Raw genomic sequence first — 9,730 nt, 5'->3', positions numbered from 1 at the left:
TTGAGATGTGAAAGGGAGTCACTTAACCTCAATTCCTGCGTCTGTATGAGTTGACTAGAATAAAGGATTCACTAAGTAGGTAGATATGAGGCTTTCCTCCTTGTTCATACAGGCTTTTAAAAATTAAAAGGATGGCTCCAAGTGAGCAATTCGTTTTTCTTTTAACATGCTGCCATCATGTGGTTACTTTGCTCATTCACATTCAAATGTTCTAAAGTCAACAGTGTTTATAGTGACCCCTTTCCCAGTAAAGTGCTAGCAAGGAAGTCCCCAAAGAAAATGAAGGTGAGTAGGATACATTCTTTCCTTAATTCTAGTACACAGTTGGGTAGAAACATATGTGTAAATAATTAAAACGCAAAACACATGGTGGAATGAAGTAGGAATCTAAAAAGAGACAGTGCTAAAGAGACTCAGAGGAGAGAGTTAAATGTCTTAGAGGACAATCTATTTCAAAAATTTTAAGACTGAAGTTTTAGAAAACATCCTTAATAAAAATTTATATTGTTTACTTATACTATTATTTCCTTGCAAAATCTCAGCAACCATCCTCATTTTAATTCTGAGGTATTTGAGACCAACAGAGAATTTGCCAAATGTCTCAGTAAGTTAAAATCAAAAGTGACACTTTTTGGTCATAGTTAGATACAATAAAAATACCTTGGATTTGTAGAGCTTTCTATAGTTTACCCACTACCCATCTGTCAGCTTGTTGTACTGTGGTGTCTTGCTATGTGGTGTTGCTATGATGCTGGAAGCTATGCCACCAGTATTTCAAATGGCAGCAGGATCACCTGGACACAGGTGGACAGGTTTCAGCAGAACTTTCACACTAAGATAGACTAGGAAGAAAGATCTGGTGATCTAATTCTGAAACATCGCCAATGAAAATTTTATGGATCATAATACAGCATTGTCCAACTTGCTTGCTTTGGTCACATCATCAGGAGAGATCAATCGCTAGAGGAGGACGTCATGTTTGGTGAAGTAGAGGTCCACTGAGGGCAAGGGTGAGCCTCAGTGACATGGACTGACACAGTAGCTGCGACAATGAACTTGAACATGCTGGCGATTGGGAGGATGATGCAGGACCGGGCAACACTTCATTCTGTTGTACATAAGGTCACCTTGAGTTGGAGTCAACTTTATGGCATCTAGTTCACATTGTTCCTTTGTCTTACATTATTTGTTTTTAACATAATTCCTTTATCAAGTCACAGAGGCGGGTGGGTTAGAAAAGAGTCTATCAATATTTTCTGACTCTAGTACATTTCTTTACTGCATTTTGCTTTACATACAAGTGCTCAAAAACTGTGGTTTAATTTGATTAGATGAGTCCATGTGATAATATCCATGAGTTTTGAAATTCTGTATGATTTCCTATAATATAATAAAAAAAAAAATCCAGGAAAATTAGTAGGATTAACTCTACTGTAATACTAATTGCCAAAGTGTTTCCAGAATAAATTTTAGTACCTAGAAAGAGAATTGGAGACATTGTACGTTTTTAAATTACAAAAACAAACCAACAAACAAAAAAACCCTCGCTTTTAGTACTGGGTACAAGACCAGTACTTACTTGGCACATTCTGCTTATATTTAATCTCCTAGATCATGCCTGCAAATTATTCTTTGAGAGTATTACAACCATAGGTTGTGTACAGAGACCTCTTCCGGTCTGCCCACATTTGGAAATGCCATAATCTCAGACTCCTGGCCCTCAGCACTACTTTCTTCCTAAATCAGAAACCAATACAACCTAATAAAGCTTTTTGCAATCTCCTTTCCTTCTTTCCTACAGAAAAATTTTATTAAGATCATCAACAAGATTAGTCAGGGGAATAGGGGGCTATATTAACTTTGTTTTGGGCCATGTGTATCTTTGTGGTTAGCTCTATCTTAACTATTAAAATTCTAGAAAAATACAAAAACAATAATTGTTATTTTCATCCAGAAAATATTAGTGTGTTAAATCATTTTTGAGAAAAAATAAACAGGTGGAAAAAGATCATATGATTTAATAACAATAGTAAAAAATCTGTTGCCTTCGAATCGATTCCAACTCTTAGCAACCCTATAGGATGGGGTAGAACTGCCCCAGAGGGTTTCCAAAGGGGCAGGTGGATTTGAACTGCCGAAATTTTAGTTAGCAGCCGAGCTTTTAACCACTGTCCCACCAGGGCTCCAATCAGAGCAGAGGGTTAAAAATTGGTACTCCCAGAAGTAAATTTTGGCTTTGACAGTTATTTCTCCAACCACACTTTCCTCTTTCCCTGTCCTAGACAAATTCTGATCAGGCTATGTGAAGAGAGGACTGATTGTTTTCCTCCTTAGCTCTCAATAGTTCAGGGCAAGAGAAGATACAGAACATTAGTCTTTGTGATTCTTGAGTGGCAATCTTTTCAAAAATCCTGCTCAAATGGTTAATTCGCTTAGCTGCTAACTTCAAGGTTGTTAGTTCGAGTCCACCCAGACATACCTCAGAAGGAAGACCTGACAATCGACTTCCAAACAAATCAGCCTTTGAAAACTTTATGGAGCACAGTTCTGCTCTGACACAATTGGGGTTGTACTGATCAGAATTGATTGGAAGGCAACTGGTGGGCCCAGATATTTTCCGTTGAGAATTGCTGATGACAATCGTTTTCACCATCCAGAATCTAAACACAGCCTTCCAGCTACAGGTCTTTCCACCTTATGATACAAAGTCTGCCTCTGACTATAGAGCCTGAAAATGCCAGCTTCCATAGTCTTCCTTATAGGTAGAACCTGGACACCTGTCTCAGGTCACAGACCAGACATGGCCCAAACTGACCAAATCTGATGTTGTGGATTCAAAGAAGCAGGAGGAGTTGCCCCAAATCCATCCTGAAGAAGCTAATGGCAGTCACATTCAGTTTCTGGGTTGGGTAGCAGGAGCCACTGTGCTAGCAGCAGTACCTGGGTTCTATTATCAGCAGTGATCAAGCCACAGAGGATAGTCCTCAACCATGGTGATGGCTTCATTATACTGCTGCATGATCCTAAACACTGTGGCTCAGTAGCCTGGTTACCTGCCCTGCCAAGATTTCCATTTGTGTTTAAATCAGCCATAGTTTCTGATGCTTCCTACTAAGAGAGCTGACTAATTTATCTTTTAAGGAATATAGAAATCTCTAATTATTTTGCTTTTTATAATAGGAAAAGTGACCACAAAATTTTATTCAATAGATAGAAATACTAAATGTCCATTTAAATTCTTCATGAATAGTTAAGAGAGAGAAGAGACAGATTAATAGGAAAAGTAAGATAATGAAATGTAGAAGGGAAGATGACTTTTATTAAAAATGCCTCTAACTTTTTTTGTAATTTAAGATTAAAGAACTTCTGTCTGATTGATGACCACTACTTAGGCTTGACTTTTACATAACTAAAAAAGCCTGTGTCAAACTTCTTAAAATATCTAAGTAAAAACATGGGCAAATGTTATTAATAGATAGTTAACAAAAACGGAAAAATAAATAGCTCTCAAACACATGAAAAGATGGTCAACCTCACTCAAAATAAGAGAATGCAATCAGAACAACTATTTTTTCCCTGTAAAATTGGCAATACCCCCCAAATTTAATAATAATGCACTGTGTTGGAATGAGTTGGGGAAACAAGCCCTTTCATATGTTGCTGGTGGGAATATAAATTGGGACAATCATTTTTTTTTTGGAAGGAAACTTAGAAGTATCCATTAAGATTACCCATGTATCTACCCTTCGACCTGGCAATTCTATTTCTAGGAATTGATCTTACGGACAGATATGTACATGCACAAAGCTAAAAATGTAAAAGGATGTTAATTGCAACTTCAATAGGGAGCTAATTAAGTCAATTCTGAAACATCCAAACAATAGAATACTATGAAGCTATAGTAAACCATAGGGTCACTATGAGTCGGAATTGTCTCGACAACAATGGGTTTTTGTTTTGTTTTGTTTTTGTAGTAAACCAGGAAGCTCCCCAAATATAATTGTGGTTAAAATATATATATATAGTCATGGTTTGAATTATGTCCCCCAAAAAATATGTGTATCGATTTGGCTGGGCCATGATTCCCAGAATTGTGTGGTTGGCCTCCATTTTGTGATTGTAATTTTATGTTAAAGAAGATTAGGGTGGGATTGTAACACCACCCTTACCCAGGTCACATCCCTGATCCAATGTAAAGAGAGTTTCCCTAGGGTGTGGCCTGCAACACCTTTTACCTTACAAGAGATAAAAGGAAAGGGAAGCAAGCAGAAAATTGGGGCCCTCATACCATCAAGAAAGCAGTGCCCAGAGCAGAGCGCGTCCTTTGGATCTGGGTTCCCGCGCAGAGAAGCTCCTAGTCCGGAGGAACACCGAAGAGAAGGCCGACAGAGAGAAAAAGCCTTGTCCTGGAGCTGACGCCCTGAATTTGGACTTCTAGCCTACTAGACTGTGAGAAAATAAACTTCTCTTTGTTAAAACCATCCACTTGTGGTATTTCTGTTATAGCAGCACTAGATGACTGAGACATGTATGTACAGTATGATACAATAGGGGAAAAACAATAATTGTAACTATCTTTATATTTATGATTATATTTGTGAGTATATAATTATGTATTTATAGAACATCCCTGGAAGGTCTTAGAAAAAATGCTAATATAGGCAGGGATTGCTTCTGAGAAAGGGAATCAGATGTTCTGGAAACAGGGTGAACAGGTAAATTAGACTGTATGTATGACCTTCTGTACCTTTTGAATTTTATAACATGTTTCTGTATTATCTATTTTAAAAACCTAAAAAAGTACTAAAACACACTAACTCACATATTTGTACTTAAAGATATAATGCATCATTTTTATTTAACTACAAAGAAACACAAATATAAAAGACTCCTCAAAACCATAAAAGTAAATTTAAAAATACCCAAAACAATACTTTATCAGGATTTGGATTTATGCAGAAAATATCAGTAAACTTGTTTCTAGTTAAATAACCCATCTGTTGTTTTTTTCTGATCCAATGTGGCAGATAAAGTTCCTTTCATGCATCTTTTCCTCTGACTCTAAGATTTCACCTTAGGTAGGTGGGCTTGTCAAAAGCACAAGAACAAGGAGGAAGGTGGCTTGTATGTGGTCAGGGAAGGAAAAGAGAGGGATACAGATTAGAGAGGGAGAGGAGGAGTCTTGAATCCACAAGCCATGGTTACACAGTTGTAATAGTCCCAGGCTGTCTCCAGAACCTTGGCACAAATGTCTTTCAAACAGAGACCAAACCAAGGGTAGAGATGCTGCTACAGGAAAATGCCAAGTGGTGCTTTGGGTGTGGCTGCAAGGGGTGCACCCAAAGCTGACATTTAAGGGTCGTTAAATATTATATACAATCCAACTGATTTTTTTAAAAATTTTTAAGTATGAAGAAACTGAAGCCTACAGTGGCTGTGACTTGCCTGGTCACACAACCTGAATGTAACAGGATTAGGATAATAACCAATGTCCCCCAACTCCCAAGCTAGTGTTTTTTCTAATATACCACTTTCATTGCCTTCCTCCACAGAAATTATTCTTGCACACAGTTACGTCTTCCATGTTTAGTCCCAGAAGAGAAATGAAATATAGTCAAGAGGGGTGTTACATACATACATACATACACGCGCACACACACACACACACACACACATACATACACACACACTGGCAGTCGAGCAGCCAAGGCTGCTATCATTCTTGATCAGTCAGTTTGTTACCACTCCTTGGGCTGGCCTAAAACTGCAGGATTAGTGAAGTGAGTCCTAATTGGGTTAATGCTTATGTTCTAGCCAAGGCTCTTTTGAGTACAAAGATCAGAAACATAATCAATTAGTTGAATTAAAAGCGGAGCCAATAGTGAGGATGGAGGATTCCTTGTCTCTCACAGAATCCAAGGACAGGAAAGAAGTATGGACAGCCTGCATATGAAATGGAAAGTTGGGAACCAAAAATGTTGTCTATACTTTCTCATTTTTGCAAGTGACAGGACAAAATCCAAAAGGAATAGTTTAAATTCCTGCAATTACATCTTAAAAATCTTTTAAAGGAAAACAAAATGGGTAAGACATGGCTCAATATCAGCTCTTGTTAAAAAAAAAAGTCAAGATTTTTGGCTAAAAATGTTCATATGAACTTAAGACATACTAATAGAAGTATAGATTCCAGAATAAGAGAAGTTATTTTTTTCTGCATTATTCATACCATATTTGGAATATTGTGCTCCATTCTAGACACCATGAAAGAAACAAAAAGTAAGTATATCCAATAGGTAGTAGTTAGACTGGTAAAAATTTCAAAAACCTGATCTGGAGGAAAGACAACCTCAAGAGGACTTGATTACTCTCTTCAAATGTTTGAGGAGCATGTAGATAGGATTGTTCTGTGGGACTGTGGAAACAGAGCTAGGATGGATGAGTGGAAGTTGTGGAAATGAAATAGTATATGTTGGATGGCATTTGGCATCACGGGCAGGGTCAGGTGCAGGCTGTGAAGGAGATCCATGTGCTTTGTTGCATGGTGAAAATTTTTTCAGCACATAGCCCAATTTAGGGGGAAAAAAAAATTAGAACACATTTTTTTCAAACTCAGAATAGCTTTCTTGAATCCTACTGGGGAAGAAGTTTTATACTTAGATTACATGTTTTTTGCTAAAGAAGAATGTTGAGAGATTTTGGCACTTCTATGTACCATTAAAATGAAAATATATGGACATGTTTGCAAAATAACAACATTTTTAGCCTTTATATTGATATAAAATGAATTACCACATTTTATCCTTGAAACACCTCTGCAAAGTAGGCATTTCTATCCCTGGGAAACTGAGGCTTAGAGAAACAAAATGACTTGTCAGAGATCCTAGCAAATGAGGATAATGTTCAAGTAAGACTTAGCTCTTTCCATTCAAGGCAAACTTTGTTAATCAAGGTGGTTGCCCTGGATACTTTTCCCCCTTCTTATTATTATGTTTAAGGAGCCATGGTGGCGCAAGTGAGAAGTGCTCAGCTGCTAAATGAAAGGTTGGCAGTTCAAACCCACTCAGTGGCTCCATGGGAGAAAGATCTGGGGATCTGCTTCCATTAAGATTGTTATTGTTGTTAGGTGCCATTGAGTCTATGTTTGACTGATAGTGACCCTACAGGATAGAGTAGAACTGCACCACACGGTTTTCTAGGCTGTAATCTTTATGGAAGTGTATCACCAGGTCTTTTCTTCTGCAGAGCTGCTGAATGGATTCTAACACCTAACCGTTCAGTTAGCAGCTGTGTGCTTTTCCAGTAAAATTACAGCCTAGGAAACCCTATGGGGCTGTTCTGTCCCATGAGATCGCTATGAGTGGAAATCAACTAGACGGCACCTAACAGCAACACAACATTACTATGTTAGTATGAATCTGAACGGCAACCAACCACTGTATCACAAAGTAGATATACATGCTTTTTCCATTCCCAAGAGAATTTTCAGATCAGAACATATTTGCTGAAATAAATGAAACAAACTTTGTACATCTACAAAAGAAGATGCTGCTTTTATAAAATACAGGTAGTCCCTGACTTAGAGTTGGGTTCAGACGACTCTGTCCTAAGTCAGTTCTGACATAGTCAAAAACCTCATTTTTTTTGTTAGTTTTCATTATTATTGTCTTTTATTATCAGTATCTTTATAAATCCAGCAGTGTTTTGAACAGTACATCATAAAATTGAACATCTGTGAGTGAACATGTGAGGATGATAACATCAGCAAGTTAAGAGCTGCAATGTATTACTAATGATAAGACGTACCAAAAAAAAAAAAAAATGACGTTTGTAAGTGCATTTGTGGCTTGTAGTAACTCGGATATGTTGTAAGTCGGGGACTGCCTGTACATTATTACTTAACATGTTCAATGAATCTCTACAATATTATGAGCTTTTCTATACTTTACTCATAATCCTCAAATATATTGATGCTTTGCATTTGGACTGCTGGGTAGCTATGTCATAACCAGCTGTTGATATGCTTTTTTATTGACCTGGGTCCCAAAAATACAGGGTTTCTACATCCCAGAAATAAAGAGCCATAATGATGGGCTTCAAGTGGATATTGCCAGGGTGTACCCAGTACTAGCACAGCACCTGGCAAATATTAGGCTCTCTATAAATATTTGTTAAATAAGAGGGCCTTTTCTCAAAAAACTTACATCAATCATTTACCTTTAGCATTATTTAATTAGAAGTCATGTCTCAAATCCATAGTGATCTCTTTCAAATTTAATGTATCTTTAGTTTTTAAGTAATCTTTTTCTTTAAAAAAAATCAGTTGAATTTGAAATAACATAAGTAGAGCCTTGGTGGCGCAGTGGTTAAGAGCTTGACTGCTAACCAGAATGTCAGCAGTTCTAATCCACCAGTCGCTCCTTGGAAACCCCATGGGTCAGTTCTACTTAGTCCTATAGGGTCGCTATCAGTTGGAATCGACTCAGTGGCAATGGGTTTGGTTTTTTAAGCTAGTAAGTAGGAAGACCTGCCAGTTAAACATGAAGGAAATGATTGTCATTTAGTAAAGCTAAAAATTAAATTCTCATAAATATAAATGTTTAATTCATTTAACATTTTTATAATTAGAGAGTTACATTTTAATGTATATTTGTGGCAGGGAGGGGGAAGAGTAAAAGCTATTTACCACAACTCATGAAAAAATTTTAAAAAGGCACTCCACTTTGAAAAGTTACGTTATTTAGTAACATTTGAAAAAATTTTCTTAATCTAAAAGACTTGAGCCATATTTGGTTACATGGGAAACAATACATCCTTGCAATTATTCTGAAGAAGGAAAAAGAAGGCTATGTTGAAGGGCAAACCAAATGTAAGCTTAGCTTTAATATACGATAAAGTAACACTGTACTTTATAACAATGTGAATGGTGGAAGAATGTGGCATTGTCTGTAGCATTAAATAGATTGGTATAGTTGGGAAGATACAACAGTGACCTGCAGAGGAACATTACGTAGAAAAAGTAGTATATAGACCAGTGCTTCTGACTGTTGCCACTCAATGGAAAACAGAGGCGCTCTCCATACAATGCAGGTCTTTCCTATCAATTAGTCACAGATTGCTCCTTAACACCCATGTTCACAACAAACGAGATGTACCATTTTCTGCAGACCCAACCAGCCATCAGTTTTTATCCACTCCTCACTTGCAGGTCTACTTGCAGTAACAACAGGCGCTAGGTTGCTTTCTCTGTCTAGTAGGTATCTTTGTTGTGTCCCTCCCAGCAAAAGCTTCCTGCTGAGGATTATCTTTTGCTATTTGACCCTTCCCCATTACCTTAGCCACTTATTGTTATTATAGCTCATAATGAGTGTATAATATTATTTGGTTTCGGTGCTCTGTCATTGCCATAAAAGGAACCCTGATGGTGCAGTGGTTAAGCACTTGACTGCTAACTGAAAGGTCATTGGTTCTGACTCACCAGCCACTCTGGGGGAGAAGGATGTAGCAGTCTGCTTCCATAAAGATTACGGCCTTGGAAAGCTTATGGGGCAGTTCCACTCTGTCCTATAGGGTCGCTATGCGTCAGAATAGACTCAGTGGCAACAGGTTTGGTCTGGTTTTTTTTGGACCATTGCCATAGCACTAAAATGTTTCGTAATCATTTCCATCTATTAAAAGAATTTCTGAATTGTGTTTTAAAGCCATAGAAATAAAATACGCACTCAACATACTA

The sequence above is a fragment of the Trichechus manatus genome, unplaced genomic scaffold (assembly GCF_000243295.1).
Source record: "Trichechus manatus latirostris isolate Lorelei unplaced genomic scaffold, TriManLat1.0 scaffold00071, whole genome shotgun sequence".
NCBI lineage: Eukaryota > Metazoa > Chordata > Mammalia > Sirenia > Trichechidae > Trichechus > Trichechus manatus.
This window is presented reverse-complemented; position numbering follows the sequence as displayed.